Source organism: Neoarius graeffei, chromosome 19, assembly GCF_027579695.1.
Source record: "Neoarius graeffei isolate fNeoGra1 chromosome 19, fNeoGra1.pri, whole genome shotgun sequence".
NCBI classification, from domain to species: domain Eukaryota; kingdom Metazoa; phylum Chordata; class Actinopteri; order Siluriformes; family Ariidae; genus Neoarius; species Neoarius graeffei.
The window spans coordinates 10,807,847-10,833,228 of NC_083587.1; the positions used below are offsets into that span (position 1 = coordinate 10,807,847).

Below are 25,382 nucleotides of genomic sequence, written 5' to 3' on the forward strand. Positions count from 1 at the left end.
TCCTACCGGCTCCAGTTGCCCCGGACTCTGAGGATCAACCCCACTTTCCATGTTTCCCTGTTACGGCCCGTACTGACGTCTACGTATGCCCCTGCCCCTAGGAACCCCCCACCCCCCCGCATCTTCCAGGGGCAGACTGTGTTCACTGTGAATCGCCTGCTTGACTCCCGCCGGGTCCGCGGCGGGTTGCAATATCTGGTGGACTGGGAGGGCTATGGTCCTGAGGAGCGCTGCTGGGTTCCTGCTCGGGATGTCCTTGATAAAGAACTATGTCGGGACTTCCATTCGGCCCATCCGGATCGCCCTGGGAACGTCAGGAGACGCTCCTAGAGGGGGGGGTCCTGTTAGGACTAGGACTGTTTTGGCCTCTAGAGGCCGCTGTTATTTCCTTTTCATGTCGTGTTCATTTTGGCCTCTAGAGGCCGCCACTGTTCCTGTGTTTTGAGTTTGTGTTAATTGCCTAATTATCTTCACCTGTGTCCTTAATTAGTTTGTCTATTTATACCCCTGAGTTCAGTCCTCTTGTCACGGAGTCTTTGTGCTGTTATGTTTATCTCCAGTTTCCTTTGTACTGTGTTTTTTGATCTTCTTAGCTTTTGTATTTTTGCACTTTGCTTTTCTTTTGGATTATACTCTTTGGTTTTTTTTTGTCTTTTGTTTTGCCCTGTATATAGTGTATATAGTTTAAATAAACCTTTTGATTCTTTTTCTACTTCCGCCTCACGCCTCTGCATTTGAGTCATCCCCCTGGTGGCCTAGTGGGGGTTTGCTGGATTATCACACCAACGAACCAGGTTCAAATCCCAGCAAAACCCTAACAGAAATGGCATTAATTGAGATTGCATAGAGGAGAAATGCACAGTTTAAGGGTCTACTTTAGTTCTAGACTTGTATGTAGTTCAACTTTAGCTGTAATAGTAACCCTCTAGGTAATGATGCCATGTTGTATGGGTGTAATGTACTTAATTGCATTTTATTTATTAAAATAACTAAATTGGTAGTTGTCAGATGGCATTTTGAATAGAAATACGGGTTATTTATTTTGTGACATATTTCTGTATTAGCTCTATCGGATGGTGCAGGTTCAAATGATGAAAGGATTTGGATGAATTTGTCAGGCGTTTTAGCTCAAAGCATGGCAATCGGAGAATTCTTCTTTTCTGAAGTGTGTGTGTGTGAGAGAGAATGAGTGTGTGTGTGTGTGTGTGTGTGTGTGTGTGTGTGTGAGAGAGAGAGAGAATGAGATGTTGTTGCACCTACAGTTAAAAGCTGTTGCTCCTCTGTTATCCTATGTGCTCCTATCTTATATGTTGTTGATTATGTTTTATGTGCCCTTTATGCACACAGAATGAATAAAAGAATTATTAAAAACGTTACTGATTCATAATGTTTAAGTTTGAAAAAGGGTACTGAATTATTCATTTGTGTGCTTGGATAGTAGCGTAGAAGTAGATGTTCTTTATTGTCAGTATACAAGTACAGTGAGATGCCGTTTGGAAGAGCCCACAGATGCCAAGAAGCAGTATACTGTAGAAGAGTAAGTTTTAAAAATAAGCAATATAGGTATGATGTATAACAGTATGCAATCCACTAAACAAAATGTACAAATCAGGTTGGTAGCCTTATAACCTAAGCAGCGTTATCACTGGATAAAGATGGTGGCGACACTGTTGGCCCCTGAAGGTTACATATGGCCCCATAGTGGCCCCTGTTTCAGAAAAATCCTAGAACCGCCACTGGCTATCTGTTGTTGCCCAAATGAGGATGGGTTCCCTTTTGAGTCTGGTTCCTCTCGAGGTTTCTTCCTCATGTCGTCTGAGGGAGTTTTTCCTTGCCACCGTCGCCACAGGCGTGCTCATTGGGGATAGATTAGGGATAAAATTAGGTCATGTTTTAAGTCATTCAAATTCTGTAAAGCTGCTTTGTGACAATGTTTATTGTTAAAACCGCTATACAAATAAACTTGACTTGACTTTAATTAAAGGAAAAATCACAAGATCATTCAATGATCATGAAAATTCAAATTTTAATTTTCATTCAAATGTGCATATTGATGATGCTTTCACTTCATAAATTATGACACATTGCTCTCTCCAACACGAAAGTAGATAAGCTGCTTTTCTAAGTACAAAAAGTATTGGTATCGGCATTGATATCGGCAATTCTGGCCCAGTATTTACTTGGTATCGGATCGATCTGGCATCTCCTCCCTTCAACTCAACTAGCCCCAGAAAAGTTGAGACAATTGTGTGTTTGGTGTCACTGAAGTACCTTATCACAACCTCCAAGTACTTAGAAACACTTACATCCATGGACTCATCGAGGAGGAGGCTGAAACGCTGGTCACCCACATCTGCAACCAACTTTTTTAGAAAATATGGTGCTAGAACACCATTAATCATTTCCGTGCACTTTGTCCTGTGCATTTTGAAGTTTGGGAGCAGTGTTCAGTGATAGCTAATGCCATGGTGGCTTCAGACTTTTTTGCAGTCAATTTTTTTACATATTAATGGCAGCTTGCTTCAGGTGGAACTGTTATAAAGCAGTTATAACAGTTCCTTTTGAGTATGTTTTTGAGTTGCCATGTGTTTTTTTTTTATGTCACAAAGTTTGGCATAGAAATCAGCCTTACAATACAGGCAGTATGCCCGTGTATCATCCCCAATAAACTGTTTCAACCAGCCTTTGAATTCAGGGCTTGATTCCCACTGCTTTCTGTATTTCTGAGTGTACAGTTTAGACTGAGACATGATGAGCTAACTAGCTAGATGTTTAGCTTATGTCAGAGGCACACACACAGTGGATGACTGAGGCTGTGTGAGTAAAATGCAGTGATTTATTTTAGTGTGACAGTGGAGAAACATATTTACATCCTGCTCTCTAAGCCAGGGCGGGAATAGCGGTGGCTTTGCACAGGATGCGCGATTCATGAGAAGTCTGGAGCGGAGCGGAGAGGAGAGGAGTGCCCCGCCCCAGCCACTGCTCTCCACTCTGACTGCAGCTGGGCCTGCTGTGCTGCGCGAGGCCACTGTGACACTGACTGCCTGTGAGTGCTGTGGGGCGGCGGAGGGGCTCACAGCAGCACCTGCAGAAATATACATGCTTTCACATCAGAGTCTCCAAAACACCAGAAAAGTCTCCAATAACACCAGTAAAAGATTAGATTAGATTAGAATAGATTAGATTAGATAAAACTTTATTGATCCCTTTGGGAGTGTTCCCTCAGGGAAATTAAGATTCCAGCAGCATCATTACAGATAAACAGAGAAAAGAAATACAGAAAAACTTCTAGATAAATTAAAATAAATTATTTACATATACAAATATAAAAAGAATAAGATATGGGGAAGAGAGGAAGGGGGAGAGAGAGGAGAAAAAAAGGAAAAAGGGGGCAGCAGGAGAGATATTGCACTTTATATTGCACATTATATTGCACATTCTCCGGTATTGCTTATTGTTAGGCTAGGCTACTGCTCCTTCCCATCCTCTGTCCTCCTGTTACCCCTCCTCCCCCCCAGAGAGGAGTTGTACAGTCTGATGGCATGAGGGACAAAGGAGTTTTTGAGTCTGTTCATCCTGCACTTGGGAAGGAGCTTTCTGTCACTGAACAGGCTCCTCTGGTTGCTGATGACGGTTTGCAGAGGGTGGCTGGCATCATCCATGATGTTCAATAGTTTGTCCATAGACCTCTTCTCTGCCACTGTCACCAGAGAGTCCAGCTTCATGCCGACCACAGAGCCGGCCCACCTGATCAGTTTGTCCAGCCTGGATGTGTCCTTCTTGGATGCGCTGCCCCCCCAGCACACCATGGTGTAAAACAGGACACTGGCGACCACAGACTGATAGCGCATCCACAGGAGTTTCCTGCAGATGTTAAAGGATTGCAGCCTCCTAAGGAAGTATAGCCTGCTCTGTCCCTTCCTGTATAAGTGATTGGTGTTGCAAGTCCAGTCCAGCTTGCTATCCAGCCACAGCCTGAGGCACTTGTAGGAATCCACATATAAAAGTCGCTAGATTTGTCGCTAGTCGCTTTTGACAAAAAAGTCGCCAAGAGGATTTGTAAAATCGCCAGATTTAGTGAGAAAGTTGCCAAGTTGGCAACACTGCTGCGCAGCGCCCACATCATTTATATACTCTCTACAGGACCGAGTTGAGAACCGGCGTGGGCGGGCCTCAGGCCTAAGAACAATGGTCACATAGTAAAACACATTCAAAAAGAAACTGACCACCACAGCTTTTCACTGATGAGCGCATTTTGCATCATTTCCTCTATACACACAAACCTTATGACTATTAGCAGTGGTCATTTTAATGTCCATAATAATACTGTAGTAGTAGTTGTACTAATTTTAGAATGCCTAGTCCAAGATATGCAAGGCATATATATCACAAAAAAAAAAAAACACCAGACAATAAAAATAATAATACATAATATAATGTGTATTATGTGTCTGTGGATAAGGGCTGGGATGGAGTGGGTTAGCTGTCTGATTTGTGCCATTATGAGACCTACAACATACAACTTTTGTTTCGTGTGTGTGTGTTTTCAGATGAGGCAATAGATGTGGAGAGTTTTCTTCTTTTAGATAAGGGCACCATTGTGAGTCTCATTCACAAAATTGGAGTCCGATTAAAATTTCTAAAACTACAGAGAATTCGTAACTCATGTTCGAAGTGAATATCAAAATCTCTGACAACTAAAGCTTTGTCTAAGGAAATAACCAGGTCTGAAATAAAATCTGCAAATTCAGAAAGAAACTCAGAATATGGCCCTGGGGGCCTGTAAATAGTAAGTAATGGAATTAATTTGCTAGACTTATTTTTCGAGGCTACATACATTATATTAGTATGAAGAACTTCAAATGTATTACTGTAAATGTATAACCAGGTTTTTGTGTTACACCAAGATAATCATTATAAATAACCACAACGCCTCCTCCTCTGCCAGTTAGACGAGGCTGGTGTATATAACTGTATCCAGGAGGACTAGCTTCATTTAATTCTATATATTCATTTGGCTTAATCCATGTTTCTGTTAAAAATAGTACATTAAACTCCTGATCAGTGATAAGTTCATTAACAATTAGTGCTTTAGATGTAAGAGATCTAATATGTAATAGCCCCACCTTTAGATCAAAGATGCTGGCAGTGGCTGTACAGTCAGTATGATCTAATTTTATGTTGATTTGGTTATTGGAACAAACTCTCTGAGTATTTCTACTTTTTTGTTTAGCTCGGGAAACAGACACAGTCTCGATGTAGTGGACCCTGAGTGATGACTCTGTGCAGCTAGCAGACAGTCAGTTTAGCCTGTTCGTCTGCTCCCTGGCCTTGGCTCTGGATTGTCAGAAGTTAACTAGACCTCTTCTGAGACTATGAGCTATGCTGCAAGAAATGAGAGCAGCACCTTCCCAAATGGGATGGATACCGTCCCGCCCTAACAGGCCAGCAGTGCCCTCAAAATTAGTCAAATTATCTATAAAGCCCACACTGTTTTCAGAGCACCACCTGGACAACCAGCAGTTCAGCGACCATAACCTGCTGTAAGCTATATCACCACACCACATTGGGATGGGGCCAGAGCATACTACAGCATTGGACATCGCCTTCGCTAATTTAAACACCTCTACAAAGTTACTCTTAGTAACCTCAGACTGACGAAGGCATATATCATTAGCTCCTACATGGATAACTATCTTTGAGAACCTGTGCTTGCCTAGGACCCTAAGATTACCAGCGCCCTGGCTCCCAGTATACACCTGACTAAAGCTGCTGGTGCCCCTAAAGGCCTAGCTAATTTCATGTGCAATATGATAGAGTCCCCTATAACCAGAGCTCTTTCAGGTTTCTCAGCGGGTGCATCACTGAGGATGGCAAACCTGTTTGACAGGTGAAGCCGAGAGGAGTGGTGCTCCCATGGGTGAGCCTCAGCAGTAGCTTTGGCTCTACACTTATCCCGCCAAGTCATCACCTATTTGCCCTGCTCTAATGCCAGAGTTGGGGGATTACTAACTCCATCTAGGGCATCCAGACTTTCCCCTGCAGAAACTCCACTGTTCTCATTCTCACTAGCCCTCTCTAAAGTCTGGATATGCACCTCCAAAGCTGCAATCTTCTCTGTCAGAGAGCTAACTAATCTGCATTATCACAAATAAAGCTATCACTAGTGATGGAGGAAGAATGACTAAACATCCTGCACTCAGCACACTGAACAGGTTGAAGGTGTGCCATGATGAAAGGATTCACCTACCTTAATTGAGGATCTGTTGATATTAAATCAGATCTGATGTGGATGGCCTCTGCTTGTGGTCTTTACACAGGAGGAGAAAAAAGAAAGCTTCCGGTCTTGGCGTTCTTCCGAAAAAAGTTAAATTTTGGAAAGCAAAAGTGAAAGTACAATAAAAAATGAAAAGGATACTAGAAAATTATTTGTAGAGAAAATGAAAAAAAAAAGATCAGTGATTAATGCCAACACTCGTGGAAAAAAGACTCATTGCAAACAACTCGGAAACCAGGAAGTATGTCACACAGAATGCTCATGCACCCAATGCAAACATGCAAACTCCACACCAAATTTCTCTTCATATTCAGTTTTCTAGCAGACACCTGAACATTTTGGGCCAAAATTGACTGGTATTTAGAACTGTTCATAATTCCCTCTACCTTGTTCCAGCTGAAGAAAAACAACCCCAAAACATAATACTGCCACCACCATGCTTCACCATGGATATAGTGTTCTTTTGGTGATGCACAATGTTGCTTTTGCACCAAACTTACTTTTTGGAATTGTGACCAAAAAGTTCAACCTTGGTTTCATCAGACCATAACACATTTTCCCACATGCTTTTGGGAGAGTTGATGGCTTTTGTTTTGTTTTTTTGTTTGTTTGTTTTTCTTTGACCCTACCTCACAGTCCAGACATATGGAGAATATGGGAGATTGGTGTCACATGTAGTACACAACCAGTACTTGCCAGAAATTCCTGCAGCTCCTTCAGTGTTGCTGGAGGCCTCTCGGCAGCCTCCCTGACCAGTTTTAATCTTGTCTTTTCATCAATTTTGGAAGGACGTCCAGTTCTCCGTAATATCACTGTTGTCCCATATTTTCTCTACTTTTTGATGACTGTCTTCACTGTGCTCCATGAATTTTTTTTGTACCCTTCTCCTGACTGATATCTTTCAACAATGAGATCCCTATGATGCTTTGTAAGCTCTCTGCAAACCATGGCTTTTGCTGGAGGATGCAACTGAGTAAATGTCTGAACTTTATTTGGGGTTAATCAGAGTCATTTTAATTGATGGCAGGTGTGAACCCAAAAAGACTGAATGCTGTAATTAAATCAAAAGGCGCTTCAAACAAAGTATTATGCCACTTTTCCACTACAAACGCGGCTGAGCCGTGCCGTGCCGAGTCGAGCTGAGTCGAGCTGAGCGGGGCTGTTGGAGTTGCATTTCGACTACAACCGCGCTGAACCGTGCTGGCTGGAAGTGGGTGGACACATTGGGTGGAGTTAGCGAAAGTGGGTGGACGTCATGTGATGTCGTTAAGCAGCGCAAACAGTGACATCAGTGACAGTGGCGGAACAAGTCAGAGCCGGGCCGGGGGCGGGGCAAATGACCGGGCCCTTTATTAAAGCTTATCATAACATTTTAGGCTACAAAATGTCCGCAACTGCGGTGTTTACCAATTTCAACACTACCGGGTGCAACTATGTTATTTAGTACATCAAGTCCTTCAAACGAACATGTAACTCAGAAACAAAAAAACATTAGGATACTGTACATGGCTCATAATAAAACATCAATAGCCTATACTGCGCACATTATTTGAAGGGCATACGAATGAGCGCTCAGAGGTTGCAACGCTGACAGGAAGAGTCAGAAATAAAAGGAGGGCGGTGCAAACCTCACTGAATGCACTGTGTTTACCAATTTCAACACTACGGGGTGCAACTATGTTATTTTGTACATTAAGTCCTTCAAACGAACATGTAACTCAGAAACAAAAAAAAACATTCGGCGACATACTGTACATGGCTCATAATAAAACCTCAATAGCCTACTGCGCGCATTATTTGAAGGGCATACGACGAGCCTTGCGCTCCGCGAACTCGTGCACGATGCTCTGTATGTCACTGATTCAGTGATCTTTTAAGCAGTAGTCTCACGACCCGAATAGTAAACAATAAACATGGAGGACATGGAGTCGTTAGTGTGGCTGGTCTTGGTGCTGTGGCTTGTTGTCACCGACAACGCCAACAGATACTGGCAAGAGCGTATAGATGAGGCGAGGCGCATAAGGCTTCAGAAATTCTCGTAATTCATAATTATTCTTCTTCCGGGTTTGCGGTGTTTACAGATCCCAGCGCGCTCGCGGGGCGTGTGTGGGCATGTGAGGACACTCCTCCTCACCAATCAGTGCACAGGGGAGTGTCTGCTCACGACCCCAACCTCAGTCGGCACGGTTTGGCTCGCTTCAGCCCCACTCCAAAACGGTGCGAGTTTTAGGGGCTAAGCAGGGCTGAAACGAGCTGAGTCGTGCTGGTTTTTGGTAGTCGAAACGCGAGCCGTGTCGGGCTGAAGTGAGCTGAAGCGAGCTGAAGTGAGCTGAAAAAGGGTAGTGGAAAAGGGCCTTAAAACTTGATAAGCAAACACTCAGTGAATAGGGCACATCATAAGTCACACACAGAATCATTTATTGAGGTATTTCACCTGACGTCACAGGGTCACGTGACGCCCCGGTGTCCACCATTTTGGACGGCAAGCTAGCTAATGTCAACAACATAGTAGCTGGTATGTTACTGTAGCAATATTTACGTTCAGTCATTTGGATGACTGTTAAAACCTTTCAGTCTCAAGTTTTTCCTTTACTGGATTTACTAGTTTACTGAGCTAGCGCGCGATGGCTCCGGGCTCGGCCGGAGAGCGCGCGATGGCTCCGGGCTCGGCCGGAGAGCGCGCGATGGCTCAGTAAACTAGTAAATCCAGTAAAGGAAAAACTTGAGACTGAAAGGTTTTAACAGTCATCCAAATGACTGAACGTAAACATTGCTACAGTAACATACCAGCTACTATGTTGTTGACATTAGCTAGTGCTAACAGCTAGTTGCTAATACACTGCTACAACTACACCGACCCTAATAATACAGTTCTTGGTCATTGCCTGGTAACAGCAAATTTATAACAGGCCATGTCTCAACAGACTAAGAAGTTATTTCAATGACATTTAATAACATTTTGTTTATCCTGAGGACCGAAAGTAAATGAAAATGTGAACAAACCTTAGCTGTAATCAGATGGCGACCACCGGCTCCAGGGACGACCCGCTGATGTAGGCATGTTACCCAGCCTGACACAAAATATTTGTAGGCATCCAAACTCGTATACGCTTTCAGATCAATACCTGTGTATGGCGATGGGTTTTTAACGACATAGGTATACAGATCCTGTGGGCCGAAGTCAGGTAAAGACGAGGGCTTCGTGTACTTCCATACGTCAGTGAACAATCCTGGTGGAAGCAGGTAAACGTCGTTCTCTAAGCCTGCTAACCTCAATTTTTGCAAATACCTCTCCCTCTGCTCGCCCTGTAAATGCCCTACGTCGCTGGATAGTGAAGGTGTTTTCTGCATCTCGCTCCTTTTTCTTTTATGTTTTTCGTTTGTCGCCTTCCTCGCATTCAAACTGATTCGAGCCGTGCCGTCCAAAATGGCAGCGTCACATGACTTTGTCACGTGAGTGAAATACCTCAATACTCTGCAAACCAGTGGCCACAGCAAGATCATTGCTCCTCCAGAATATTGCACTAACCCAATGGCCTAGGACACAAATAATACATACAATAAACATACAAACATTAAACACAGCGGGGAAAACTGATGAAGTAAACCGGTGGGCTCCCCCCCCCACACACACACACACCAAAGTTGAACACTAAAATCAAGGCACAGGAAAAACAGTGGCTAAGGTAGCAGTCCTCCTGCAAGCAAAACATGACCACAAAGTCATATAAATAAATATCAGATCAAAGCCATCATATTTAATTTGTAGCCCGTTCATCAGCAAGGCGAGAATATTACTTAGGCTGCAAGGATCTTCAATTGGCTATAGGCAATTAGAACAGGACAAGAAGCTAAAAATGACATACACGTGTACATTACCAACCTGTATAAATGCAGGCCGCAGTGCTGAGCCGGGAAACTATTGTGGTTTCGTAGCGATCTCGTAGTGGGCCCGTTTTTATTTGTACATTCGCAGGCAAAACTACAATACAGACAGTATCGAACCAGCATGAACACGTGCTCCACAATAAAAATAAACATGTGAGGGAGAAAGGAAGCCGGTGAACTTACGTTCTCAGCACTCAGTAGGCTCGTAATGACCACACTCTACCCAGGTGAGTTTTCATCGAAACACACAGGCACAATTCGCAACAAGTGAAGCGGTTTTAGCAACAAGGGCTTGTGAAGACGAGAGGCTGGACGCACACACTCCAATGCAGGACTGTGCACAAACACCAGGCCAGGGTCCACTCGCACAACAAAGAGCTTCCCAGAATCCGTGTAACGAAAGGCACTAATAAGACACCGGAAAACACGGCTGTATTTAAAAGGGCAGCGCCAAGCGGCGCCCACCTGATCCAATCAAGGTGCAATTCAAGCTGCATACGTCCTACCCACTACACTAGTAAGGAAAATGACACTTTTGGCAGTCAGTACTGTACTTCCTTTGTCATTTTTGAAGGTTCTACAGGGGTCTCCATAAAAAATCATTTATGAAAATTTGGTTTTCAAATGGAAATATTTCATTGTGCCCTGACAGATTATTTTAGCATGTTTAGCCTTAAGATAAAAAGGTTTAATCTGCAAACTGTTACAATGAATTATAATATTTATTTCCGATTCATTTCAGGAAGGTGGGCTTTATCTCTACTTACGAAGATGAACAACCCCGAGAGGTAGAAATGGTCGAACCAACTGACGCCACAGACACTGACCAACAAGATTGTCGAGAATTCAGAAATGTGTGGGACAGGTTGAGGGAATTCCTTGGAGAAAGGATGCCAGAAAACATGGACGATTACCTCAACATTGATGCAGATGAAAATGAGGCAAGTCTGTAAGGCCTAACTGTTTGTTTGAAAGGGTCATTGCATTCTGCTTTCCTTACTAACTTACATGTGTGTAGTAATATCATAATCTTGCATTGCAGATTTTAATGTCTTATCTTGTCCTCTATCTCATTCCAGCTTTATGAAGTGATGACTGACCAAGAGATCGTGGAGTCTGTCCAGTCCCTGGCTAGTGCCGATTCTAATGTTGAGATAGCTGGCGATGAAGGGGATGGTCCAGCTGATGAGGGAGCCGCTGAACCACTTCCACCCCCATCAGTCAAAGCGACGTATGATGCTGTAGATGTCATTCGGGGTTTCGCTCTCACCATGCCAGAGTCTTCAGACAAAGATGACGTCTTCAAACTCGCAAAGAAAATGGAGATTCTGTTAACCAATGAAGCCCCAAAGCGGCTTAAGCAAAGCTCAATTTTGGACTTTGTGCAGTCATAAGTTGTGTTGTAACCCAACACAGAGGGGTGAAGGTGTGCGAGACTGATCCTCTGTATAAACTTTATGTTTGTAATCCAAGTACTTTAGTACACAGCTGGAAGTTGTTTTTACTGCCGAATCATTCCTCACAGCTTTACATAATGAACACTCTATTCAACTTCGGATACATGTAGATTCAGTGTAGCTTGCAGTGCTTTGAATTGTGAGAACTCTCTTTTTCAGTCAATCATCTTGCAGTCACAGGGAATTTGACTAGTAATTGATTAATTTAGGTCTTTTGATTCATTCATTTAGGCTTCTTTTCTTTATATGGAGTGAGTTAGGATATTCTAGATTAACTGTTAAATGTGCAGTGCTGGTAGGAAAGAATAAAGATACCGAATGGATGGCAAAAGGACTTTAATTTCATTGAAATAATCAAAATCTCAAATACATGGACCTGTATGTTAAAGTGATTGAACATACATGGTCAAAACAGACAGAAGAGTGTGCACTCCCTTCAAGGTGACTGGGTGTATAATGAACAGTAGTCTGCTATATGCGTAAAACAAAGTACGGCATACACATATAACAGACAAAGTACGGTATCAGCAAACAACAGACTTCACTTGTAACAGAGAAAAATGGCTGGTCCCAAGTGTAGCGAGCATGCACACTAGACAGCGTTTATGTAGAGAGCATGCAGACGAGACAGCGTTTATGTAGAGAGCATGCACACTAGACAGCGTTTATGTAGAGAGCATGCACTCTCGACAGCGTTTATGTAGAGATCATGCACACTAGAAAGCGTTTCTGTTGAGAGCATGCACACTAGACAGTGTTTATGTATTGAGCATGCACACTAGACAGCTTTTATATAGAGAGCATGCACTGTAGACAGCTTTTATGTAGAGAGCATGCATACTAGACAGCATTTATGTATTGAGCATGCACACTAGACAGCGTTTCTGTCGAGAGCATGCGCACTAGACAGCTTTTATGTAGAGAGCATGCACACTAGACAGCGTTTATGTAGAGAGCATGCACACTAGACAGTGTTTATGTATTTTGCATGCACACTAGACAGCGTTTATGTATTGAGCATGCACACTAGACAGCTATTATATAGAGAGCATGCACTGTAGACAGGTTTTATATAGAGAGCATGCATACTAGACAGCATTTATGTATTGAGCATGCACACTAGACAGCGTTTCTGTCGAGAGCATGCGCACTAGACAGCGTTTATGTAGAGAGCATGCACACTTATCAGTGTTTATGTAGAGAGCATGCACACTAGACAGCGTTTATGTATTGAGCATGCACACTAGACAGCGTTTATATCGAGAGCCTGCACACTAGACAGCATTTATGTTGAGAGCATGCACACTAGACAGCGTTTATGTATTGAGCATGCACACTAGACAGCTTTTATGTAGAGTATGCACACTCGACAGCGTTTATGTAGAGAGCATGCACACTCGACAGTATTTATGTAGAGAGCATTCACACTTATCAGCGTTTATGTAGAGAGCATGCACACTAGACAGCGTTTATATTTTGAGCATGCACACTAGACAGCGTTTATATCGAGAGCATGCACACTAGACAGCATTTATGTTGAGAGCATGCACACTAGACAGCGATTATGTATTGAGCATGCACACTAGACAGCGTTTATGTAGAGAGTATGCACACTCGACAGCGTTTATGTAGAGAGCATGCACACTCGACAGCATTTATTTAGAGCACATGCATACTAGACAGCGTTTATGTAGAGAGCATGCACACTTGACAGCGTTTATGTATTTTGAATGCACACGAGACAGCATTTATGTATTGAGCATGCACACTAGACAGCATTTCTGTAGAGGGCATGCACACTAGTCAGCGTTTATGTACAGAGCATGCACACGAGACAGCGTTTATGTAGAGAGCATGCACACTCGTCAGCGTTTATGTACAGAGCATGCACACGAGGCAGCGTTTATGTAGAGTGGATTCACACTCGTCAGCGTTTATGTAGAGAGCATGCACAGAAGGCAGTGTTTTTGTAGAGAGCATGCACACGAGACAGCGTTTATGTATTGAGCATGCACACTAGACAGCGTTTATGTATTGAGCATGCACACTAGACAGCGTTTATATCGAGAGCATGCACACTAGACAGCATTTATGTTGAGAGCATGCACACTAGACAGCGTTTATGTATTGAGCATGCACACTTGACAGCTTTTATGTAGAGAGTATGCACACTCGACAGCGTTTATGTAGAGAGCATGCACACTCGACAGCATTTATGTAGAGAGCATTCACACTTATCAGCGTTTATGTAGAGAGCATGCACACTAGACAGCGTTTATATATTGAGCATGCACACTAGACAGCGTTTATATCGAGAGCATGCACACTAGACAGCATTTATGTTGAGAGCATGCACACTAGACAGCGATTATGTATTGAGCATGCACACTAGACAGCGTTTATGTAGAGAGTATGCACACTCGACAGCGTTTATGTAGAGAGCATGCACACTCGATAGCATTTCTGTCGAGAGCATGCGCACTAGACAGCGTTTATGTAGAGAGCATACACACTTGACAGTGTTCATGTATTTTGCATGCACACGAGTCAGCATTTACAGTGGGGCAAAAAAGTATTTAGTCAGCCGCCAATTGTGCAAGTTCTCCCACTTAATAAGATGAGAGAGGCCTGTAATTTTCATCATAGGTACACTTCAACTATGAGAGACAGAATGGGGGGAAAGAATCCAGGAAATCACATTGTAGGATTTTTAATGAATTAATTGGTAAATTCCTCGGTAAAATAAGTATTTGGTCACCTACAAGCAAGCAAGATTTCTGGCTCTCACAGACCTGTCACAACTTCTTTAATAGGCTCCTCTGTCCTCCACTCGTTACCTGTATTAATGGCACCTGTTTGAACTCGTCATCAGTATAAAAGACACCTGTCCACAACCTCAAACACTCACACTCCAAACTTCACTATGGCCAAGACCAAACAGCTGTCAAAGGACACCAGAAACAAAATTGTAGACCTGCACCAGGCTGGGAAGACTGAATCTTCAATAGGTAAGCAGCTTGGTGTGAAGAAATCAACTGTGGGAGCAATTATTAGAAAATGGAAGACATACAAGACCACTGATAATCTCCCTCGATCTGGGGCTCCACGCAAGATCTCACCCCGTGGGGTCAAAATGATCACAAGAACAGTGAGCAAAAATCCCAGAACCACACAGGGGTACCTAGTGAATGAACTGCAGAGACCAAAGTAACAAAGGCTACCATCAGTAACACACTACGCCACCAGGGACTCAAATCCTGCAGTGCCAGACGTGTCCCCCTGCTTAAGCTAGTACATGTCCAGGCCCGTCTGAAGTTTGCTAGAGAGCATTTGGATGATCCAGAAGAGGATTGGGAGAATGTCATATGGTCAGATGAAACCAAAATAGAACTTTTTGGTAAAAACTCAACTTGGTGTGTTTGGAGGAGAAAGAATGCTGAGTTGCATCCAAAGAACACCATACCTACTGTGAAGCATGGGGGTGGAAACATCATGCTTTGGGGCTGTTTTTCTGCAAAGGGACCAGGACGACTGATCCGTGTAAAAGAAAGAATGCATGAGGCCATGTATCCTGAGATTTTGAGTGAAAACCTCCATCCAATTCAAGGGCACTGAAGATGAAATGTGGCTGGGTCTTTCAGCATGACAATGATCTCAAACACACCACCCGGGCAACGAAGGAGTGGCTTCGTAAGAAGCATTTCAAGGTCCTGGAGAGGCCTAGCCAGTCTCCAGATCTCAACCCCATAGAAAATCTTTGGAGGGAGATGAAAGTCCGTGTTGCCCAGCGACAGCCCCAAAACATCACTGCTCTAGAGGAGATCTGCATGGAGGAATGGGCCAAAATACCAGCAACAGTTTGTGAAGACTTACAGAAAACGTTTGACCTCTGTCATTGCCAACAAAGGGTATATAACAAAGTATTGAGATGAACTTTTGTTATTGACCAAATACTTATTTTCCACCATAATTTGCAAATAAATTCTTTGAAAATCAGACAATGTGATTTTGTGGATTTTTTTTTCTCATTTTGTCTCTCATCGTTGAGGTATACCTATGATGAAAATTACAGGCCTCTCTCATCTTTTTGAGTGGGAGAACTTGCACAATTGGTGACTGACTAAATACTTTTTTGCCCCACTGTATGTATTGAGCATGCACACTAGACAGCTTTTATGTAGAGAGCATGCACACTAGACAGCGTTTATGTGGAGAGCATGCACACTCGACAGCATTTATTTAGAGAGCATGCACACTAGACAGCGTTTCTGTCGAGAGCATGCACACTAGACAGCGTTTCTGTCGAGAGCATGCACACTAGACTGCGTTTCTGTCGACAGCATGCACACTAGACAGCGTTTCTGTCGAGAGCATGCACACTAGACAGCGTTTCTGTCGAGAGCATGCACACGTGACAGCGTTTATGTCGAGAGCATGCACACGAGACAGCGTTTATGTCGAGAGCATGCACACTCGTCAGCGTTTATGTAGAGAGCATGCACACGAGACAGCATTTCTGGAGAGGATCATGCACACTAGTCAGCGTTTATGTATTTTGAATGCACACGAGACAGCATTTATGTATTGAGCATGCACACTAGACAGCATTTCTGTAGAGGGCATGCACACTAGTCAGCGTTTATGTACAGAGCATGCACACGAGACAGCGTTTATGTAGAGAGCATGCACACTCGTCAGCGTTTATGTACAGAGCATGCACACGAGGCAGCGTTTATGTAGAGTGGATTCACACTCGTCAGCGTTTATGTAGAGAGCATGCACAGTAGGCAGTGTTTTTGTAGAGAGCATGCACACAAGACAGCGTTTCTGTCGAGAGGATGCACACTCGTCAGCATTTCTGTAGAGACCATGCACACTAGACAGCGTTTCTGTAGAGAGCATACAAACTAGACAGCGTTTATGTAGAGAGCATGCACACTCGACAGCGTTTATGTAGAGAGCATGCACACTAGACAGCGTTTATGGAGAGAGCATGCACTCTCGACAGCGTTTATGTAGAGATCATGCACACTAGACAGCGTTTCTGTAGAGAGCATACACACGACAGCGTTTCTGTTGAGAGCATGCACACTAGACAGCGTTTCTGTAGAGAGCATGCACACGAGACAGCGTTTCTGTAGAGAGCATACACACTAGACAGCGTTTCTGTTGAGAGCATGCACACTAGACAGCGTTTCTGTTGAGTGCATGCACACTAGACAGCGTTTATGTAGAGAGCATGCACACTAGACAGCGTTTCTGTAGAGAGCATGCACACTAGACAGCGTTTCTGTAGAGAGCATGCACACTTGACAGCGTTTATGTGGAGAGCATGCACACTCGACAGCATTTATTTAGAGCACATGCATACTAGACAGCGTTTATGTAGAGAGCATGCACACTTGACAGCGTTTATGTATTTTGAATGCACACGAGACAGCATTTATGTATTGAGCATGCACACTAGACAGCATTTCTGTAGAGGGCATGCACACTAGTCAGCGTTTATGTACAGAGCATGCACACGAGACAGCGTTTATGTAGAGAGCATGCACACTCGTCAGCGTTTATGTACAGAGCATGCACACGAGGCAGCGTTTATGTAGAGAGCATGCACACGAGACAGCGTTTCTGTCGAGAGGATGCACACTCGTCAGTGTTTCTGTAGAGACCATGCACACTAGACAGCGTTTATGTAGAGAGCATGCACTCTCGACAGCGTTTATGTAGAGATCATGCACACTAGACAGCGTTTCTGTTGAGAGCATGCACACTAGACAGTGTTTATGTATTGAGCATGCACACTAGACAGCTTTTATATAGAGAGCATGCACTGTAGACAGCTTTTATATAGAGAGCATGCATACTAGACAGCATTTATGTATTGAGCATGCACACTAGACAGCGTTTCTGTCGAGAGCATGCGCACTAGACAGCTTTTATGTAGAGAGCATGCACACTAGACAGCGTTTATGTAGAGAGCATGCACACTAGACAGTGTTTATGTATTTTGCATGCACACTAGACAGCGTTTATGTATTGAGCATGCACACTAGACAGCTATTATATAGAGAGCATGCACTGTAGACAGGTTTTATATAGAGAGCATGCATACTAGACAGCATTTATGTATTGAGCATGCACACGAGACAGCGTTTATGTAGAGAGCATGCACACTCGTCAGCGTTTATGTACAGAGCATGCACACGAGGCAGCGTTTATGTAGAGTGGATTCACACTCGTCAGCGTTTATGTAGAGAGCATGCACAGAAGGCAGTGTTTTTGTAGAGAGCATGCACACGAGACAGCGTTTATGTATTGAGCATGCACACTAGACAGCGTTTATGTATTGAGCATGCACACTAGACAGCGTTTATATCGAGAGCATGCACACTAGACAGCATTTATGTTGAGAGCATGCACACTAGACAGCGTTTATGTATTGAGCATGCACACTTGACAGCTTTTATGTAGAGAGTATGCACACTCGACAGCGTTTATGTAGAGAGCATGCACACTCGACAGCATTTATGTAGAGAGCATTCACACTTATCAGCGTTTATGTAGAGAGCATGCACACTAGACAGCGTTTATATATTGAGCATGCACACTAGACAGCGTTTATATCGAGAGCATGCACACTAGACAGCATTTATGTTGAGAGCATGCACACTCGTCAGCGTTTATGTACAGAGCATGCACACGAGGCAGCGTTTATGTATTGAGCATGCACACTAGACAGCGTTTATGTATTGAGCATGCACACTAGACAGCGTTTATATCGAGAGCCTGCACACTAGACAGCATTTATGTTGAGAGCATGCACACTAGACAGCGTTTATGTATTGAGCATGCACACTAGACAGCTTTTATGTAGAGAGTATGCACACTCGACAGCGTTTATGTAGAGAGCATGCACACTCGACAGCATTTATGTAGAGAGCATTCACACTTATCAGCGTTTATGTAGAGAGCATGCACACTAGACAGCGTTTATATATTGAGCATGCACACTAGACAGCGTTTATATCGAGAGCATGCACACTAGACAGCATTTATGTTGAGAGCATGCACACTAGACAGCGATTATGTATTGAGCATGCACACTAGACAGCGTTTATGTAGAGAGTATGCACACTCGACAGCGTTTATGTAGAGAGCATGCACACTCGATAGCATTTCTGTCGAGAGCATGCGCACTAGACAGCGTTTATGTAGAGAGCATACACACTTGACAGTGTTCATGTATTTTGCATGCACACGAGTCAGCATTTACAGTGGGGCAAAAAAGTATTTAGTCAGCCGCCAATTGTGCAAGTTCTCCCACTTAATAAGATGAGAGAGGCCTGTAATTTTCATCATAGGTACACTTCAACTATGAGAGACAGAATGGGGGGAAAGAATCCAGGAAATCACATTGTAGGATTTTTAATGAATTAATTGGTAAATTCCTCGGTAAAATAAGTATTTGGTCACCTACAAGCAAGCAAGATTTCTGGCTCTCACAGACCTGTCACAACTTCTTTAATAGGCTCCTCTGTCCTCCACTCGTTACCTGTATTAATGGCACCTGTTTGAACTCGTCATCAGTATAAAAGACACCTGTCCACAACCTCAAACACTCACACTCCAAACTTCACTATGGCCAAGACCAAACAGCTGTCAAAGGACACCAGAAACAAAATTGTAGACCTGCACCAGGCTGGGAAGACTGAATCTTCAATAGGTAAGCAGCTTGGTGTGAAGAAATCAACTGTGGGAGCAATTATTAGAAAATGGAAGACATACAAGACCACTGATAATCTCCCTCGATCTGGGGCTCCACGCAAGATCTCACCCCGTGGGGTCAAAATGATCACAAGAACAGTGAGCAAAAATCCCAGAACCACACAGGGGTACCTAGTGAATGAACTGCAGAGACCAAAGTAACAAAGGCTACCATCAGTAACACACTACGCCACCAGGGACTCAAATCCTGCAGTGCCAGACGTGTCCCCCTGCTTAAGCTAGTACATGTCCAGGCCCGTCTGAAGTTTGCTAGAGAGCATTTGGATGATCCAGAAGAGGATTGGGAGAATGTCATATGGTCAGATGAAACCAAAATAGAACTTTTTGGTAAAAACTCAACTTGGTGTGTTTGGAGGAGAAAGAATGCTGAGTTGCATCCAAAGAACACCATACCTACTGTGAAGCATGGGGGTGGAAACATCATGCTTTGGGGCTGTTTTTCTGCAAAGGGACCAGGACGACTGATCCGTGTAAAAGAAAGAATGCATGACGCCATGTATCCTGAGATTTTGAGTGAAAACCTCCATCCAATTCAAGGGCATTGAAGATGAAATGTGGCTGGGTCTTTCAGCATGACAATGATCTCAAACACACCACCCGGGCAACGAAGGAGTGGCTTCGTAAGAAGCATTTCAAGGTCCTGGAGAGGCCTAGCCAGTCTCCAGATCTCAACCCCATAGAAAATCTTTGGAGGGAGATGAAAGTCCGTGTTGCCCAGCGACAGCCCCAAAACATCACTGCTCTAGAGGAGATCTGCATGGAGGAATGGGCCAAAATACCAGCAACAGTTTGTGAAGACTTACAGAAAACGTTTGACCTCTGTCATTGCCAACAAAGGGTATATAACAAAGTATTGAGATGAACTTTTGTTATTGACCAAATACTTATTTTCCACCATAATTTGCAAATAAATTCTTTGAAAATCAGACAATGTGATTTTGTGGATTTTTTTTTCTCATTTTGTCTCTCATCGTTGAGGTATACCTATGATGAAAATTACAGGCCTCTCTCATCTTTTTGGGTGGGAGAACTTGCACAATTGGTGACTGACTAAATACTTTTTTGCCCCACTGTATGTATTGAGCATGCACACTAGACAGCTTTTATGTAGAGAGCATGCACACTAGACAGCGTTTATGTGGAGAGCATGCACACTCGACAGCATTTATTTAGAGAGCATGCACATGTAACCCTGTGTAACATTTAAAAGTCAGTTCATAAAAATTAGTATATGTATATTAGTTTTGTTAAAGAGTTCATAATATTTAGGTTGAAAAAAATGTTTTGGATAAAACAAATATATGTACAATTTAATAAGTTACGCTACTTACAGAAAAAATAAATAATAAGAAATAAATAGATATATGGTTAAAAAGGTCTGTTATATAAAAGATGACAAATTGATTTGAGCACGAGTGTGATTACTGTGAAATCTAACTTTTCCTTTAAGTTGTACGTCAGTCATTTGATTTCTGTGTTGTCATTGGTCAGAAGCAAGTAATCAGCCAATCCAATTCATGCAGTTATGTTGGAACGGGGCGGGAAGTTCACGCTGTGGTTTTAAGCGTAGTTGAACCGGAGAGTGACGGAGCGTTTTTTCAGTCAGAGTCCTGAAGGAAGCGAAGGAATTGTGGGAAACATTTTGAGAATTATCATCGAGGACGACTACCCGTGGTCCTGTGTGTAATATGCTTTTCTGTGAACTACAGAAGGAGACGGACGCTGTGAAAACAAGATTGAGACGAGTTTTGCTGGTGGATGGACCCTGCTGTTTTTTTTCTTTCCCGGACTTGGATGCTGCATGCGGACTGCAACTTGTGGACTGTGACTGCCCTCGGCCTCTGTGGTCGCCATTAACTATCCTCTGCTATCCCTTTTGTCCCTCATTTGGATTTGTGAGTACCTTACTGACTTTGACATTGCACGTGCTTCTTAGTTTATGCTCTTTTTTGAGTGAAGTGACCGAAAAGTTTTAGGTCTCACCGCACCCGAGCTTCGGCACAGGCCTGCAACCTGAGTTTGGGGTTATTTGGAGTGTGTGTGTGTGGGCCCACGGGTGAATTTTGAGTTTATTGAAGTTAAAGGAAATTGAGACCAGGGACATTTTATTTTAGTTTTGGTTTATAGGGTATAAAACCAGAGTTCCTAGAACCTGACGTACACCGTGTAAAGAGACCCTGTACTTTATTTTATTTTTATTTTTGCGTTTGAAAAAATTCTTATTTACTTTTTTATAACAGCTTTCATTTTGTCTTTTTGTAAATAAATACCTGTAAAGGTTTTGGTTTTTCTAAAACAGTGTGGTGGTCCTTACTGTAAATTAGTGAGTTAGTAAAATTAGAATAACTTTCAGATATAAGGGGTAAACCTTTTACTTTACGAACTCAGGCCCAGTCTCCCTCAGCATTTAGTTATATTGGTAAACAGGAGAACCTGGGTTACACACACTAGACAGCGTTTCTGTCGAGAGCATGCACACTAGACAGCGTTTCTGTCGAGAGCATGCACACTAGACAGCGTTTCTGTCGAGAGCATGCACACTAGACAGCGTTTCTGTCGAGAGCATGCACACTAGACAGCGTTTCTGTCGAGAGCATGCACACTAGACAGCGTTTCTGTCGAGAGCATGCACACTAGACAGCGTTTCTGTCGAGAGCATGCACACGTGACAGCGTTTATGTCGAGAGCATGCACACGAGACAGCGTTTATGTCGAGAGCATGCACACTCGTCAGCGTTGATGTAGAGAGCATGCACATGAGACAGCATTTCTGGAGAGGATCATGCACACTAGTCAGCGTTTATGTATTTTGAATGCACACGAGACAGCATTTATGTATTGAGCATGCACACTAGACAGCATTTCTGTAGAGGGCATGCACACTAGTCAGCGTTTATGTACAGAGCATGCACACGAGACAGCGTTTATGTAGAGAGCATGCACACTCGTCAGCGTTTATGTACAGAGCATGCACACGAGGCAGCGTTTATGTAGAGTGGATTCACACTCGTCAGCGTTTATGTAGAGAGCATGCACGGTAGGCAGTGTTTTTGTAGAGAGCATGCACACGAGACAGCGTTTCTGTCGAGAGGATGCACACTCGTCAGCATTTCTGTAGAGACCATGCACACTAGACAGCGTTTCTGTAGAGAGCATACAAACTAGACAGCGTTTATGTAGAGAGCATGCACACTCGACAGCGTTTATGTAGAGAGCATGCACACTAGACAGCGTTTACGTAGAGAGCATGCACTCTCGACAGCATTTATTTAGAGCACATGCATACTAGACAGCGTTTATGTAGAGAGCATGCACACTTGACAGCGTTTATGTATTTTGAATGCACACGAGACAGCATTTATGTATTGAGCATGCACACTAGACAGCATTTCTGTAGAGGGCATGCACACTAGTCAGCGTTTATGTACAGAGCATGCACACGAGACAGCGTTTATGTAGAGAGCATGCACACTCGTCAGCGTTTATGTACAGAGCATGCACACGAGGCAGCGTTTATGTAGAGTGGATTCACACTCGTCAGCGTTTATGTAGAGAGCATGCACAGAAGGCAGTGTTTTTGTAGAGAGCATGCACACGAGACAGCGTTTATGTATTGAGCATGCACACTAGACAGCGTTTATGTATTGAGCATGCACACTAGACAGCGTTTATATCGAGAGCATGCACACTAGACAGCATTTATGTTGAGAGCATGCACACTAGACAGCGTTTATGTATTGAGCATGCACACTAGACAGCTTTTATGTAGAGAGTATGCACACTCGACAGCGTTTATGTAGAGAGCATGCACACTCGACAGTATTTATGTAGAGAGCATTCACACTTATCAGCGTTTATGTAGAGAGCATGCACACTAGACAGCGTTTATGTATTTTGAATCCACACGAGACAGCATTTATGTAGAGAGTATGCACACTCGACAGCGTTTATGTATTGAGCATGCACACTTGACAGCTTTTATGTAGAGAGTATGCACACTCGACAGCGTTTATGTAGAGAGCATGCACACTCGACAGCATTTATGTAGAGAGCATTCACACTTATCAGCGTTTATGTAGAGAGCATGCACACTAGACAGCGTTTATATATTGAGCATGCACACTAGACAGCGTTTATATCGAGAGCATGCACACTAGACAGCATTTATGTTGAGAGCATGCACACTCGTCAGCGTTTATGTACAGAGCATGCACACGAGGCAGCGTTTATGTATTGAGCATGCACACTAGACAGCGTTTATGTATTGAGCATGCACACTAGACAGCGTTTATATCGAGAGCCTGCACACTAGACAGCATTTATGTTGAGAGCATGCACACTAGACAGCGTTTATGTATTGAGCATGCACACTAGACAGCTTTTATGTAGAGAGTATGCACACTCGACAGCGTTTATGTAGAGAGCATGCACACTAGACAGCGTTTATATATTGAGCATGCACACTAGACAGCGTTTATATCGAGAGCATGCACACTAGACAGCATTTATGTTGAGAGCATGCACACTAGACAGCGATTATGTATTGAGCATGCACACTAGACAGCGTTTATGTAGAGAGTATGCACACTCGACAGCGTTTATGTAGAGAGCATGCACACTCGATAGCATTTCTGTCGAGAGCATGCGCACTAGACAGCGTTTATGTAGAGAGCATGCACACTTGACAGTGTTCATGTATTTTGCATGCACACGAGTCAGCATTTACAGTGGGGCAAAAAAGTATTTAGTCAGCCGCCAATTGTGCAAGTTCTCCCACTTAATAAGATGAGAGAGGCCTGTAATTTTCATCATAGGTACACTTCAACTATGAGAGACAGAATGGGGGGAAAGAATCCAGGAAATCACATTGTAGGATTTTTAATGAATTAATTGGTAAATTCCTCGGTAAAATAAGTATTTGGTCACCTACAAGCAAGCAAGATTTCTGGCTCTCACAGACCTGTCACAACTTCTTTAATAGGCTCCTCTGTCCTCCACTCGTTACCTGTATTAATGGCACCTGTTTGAACTCGTCATCAGTATAAAAGACACCTGTCCACAACCTCAAACACTCACACTCCAAACTTCACTATGGCCAAGACCAAACAGCTGTCAAAGGACACCAGAAACAAAATTGTAGACCTGCACCAGGCTGGGAAGACTGAATCTTCAATAGGTAAGCAGCTTGGTGTGAAGAAATCAACTGTGGGAGCAATTATTAGAAAATGGAAGACATACAAGACCACTGATAATCTCCCTCGATCTGGGGCTCCACGCAAGATCTCACCCCGTGGGGTCAAAATGATCACAAGAACAGTGAGCAAAAATCCCAGAACCACACAGGGGTACCTAGTGAATGAACTGCAGAGACCAAAGTAACAAAGGCTACCATCAGTAACACACTACTCCACCAGGGACTCAAATCCTGCAGTGCCAGACGTGTCCCCCTGCTTAAGCTAGTACATGTCCAGGCCCGTCTGAAGTTTGCTAGAGAGCATTTGGATGATCCAGAAGAGGATTGGGAGAATGTCATATGGTCAGATGAAACCAAAATAGAACTTTTTGGTAAAAACTCAACTTGGTGTGTTTGGAGGAGAAAGAATGCTGAGTTGCATCCAAAGAACACCATACCTACTGTGAAGCATGGGGGTGGAAACATCATGCGTTGGGGCTGTTTTTCTGCAAAGGGACCAGGACGACTGATCCGTGTAAAAGAAAGAATGCATGAGGCCATGTATCCTGAGATTTTGAGTGAAAACCTCCATCCAATTCAAGGGCATTGAAGATGAAATGTGGCTGGGTCTTTCAGCATGACAATGATCTCAAACACACCACCCGGGCAACGAAGGAGTGGCTTCGTAAGAAGCATTTCAAGGTCCTGGAGAGGCCTAGCCAGTCTCCAGATCTCAACCCCATAGAAAATCTTTGGAGGGAGATGAAAGTCCGTGTTGCCCAGCGACAGCCCCAAAACA

At 43.4% G+C, this 25,382-nt stretch overlaps 1 protein-coding gene across 1 annotated transcript in view; it reads left to right on the forward strand.

Annotated features, from left to right (window-relative positions):
• LOC132867674 (zinc finger protein 585A-like) overlaps positions 1–25,382 on the forward strand; it is a 1,308,017-nt gene that overhangs the window by 165,198 nt on the left and 1,117,437 nt on the right. The window lies entirely within an intron of this gene.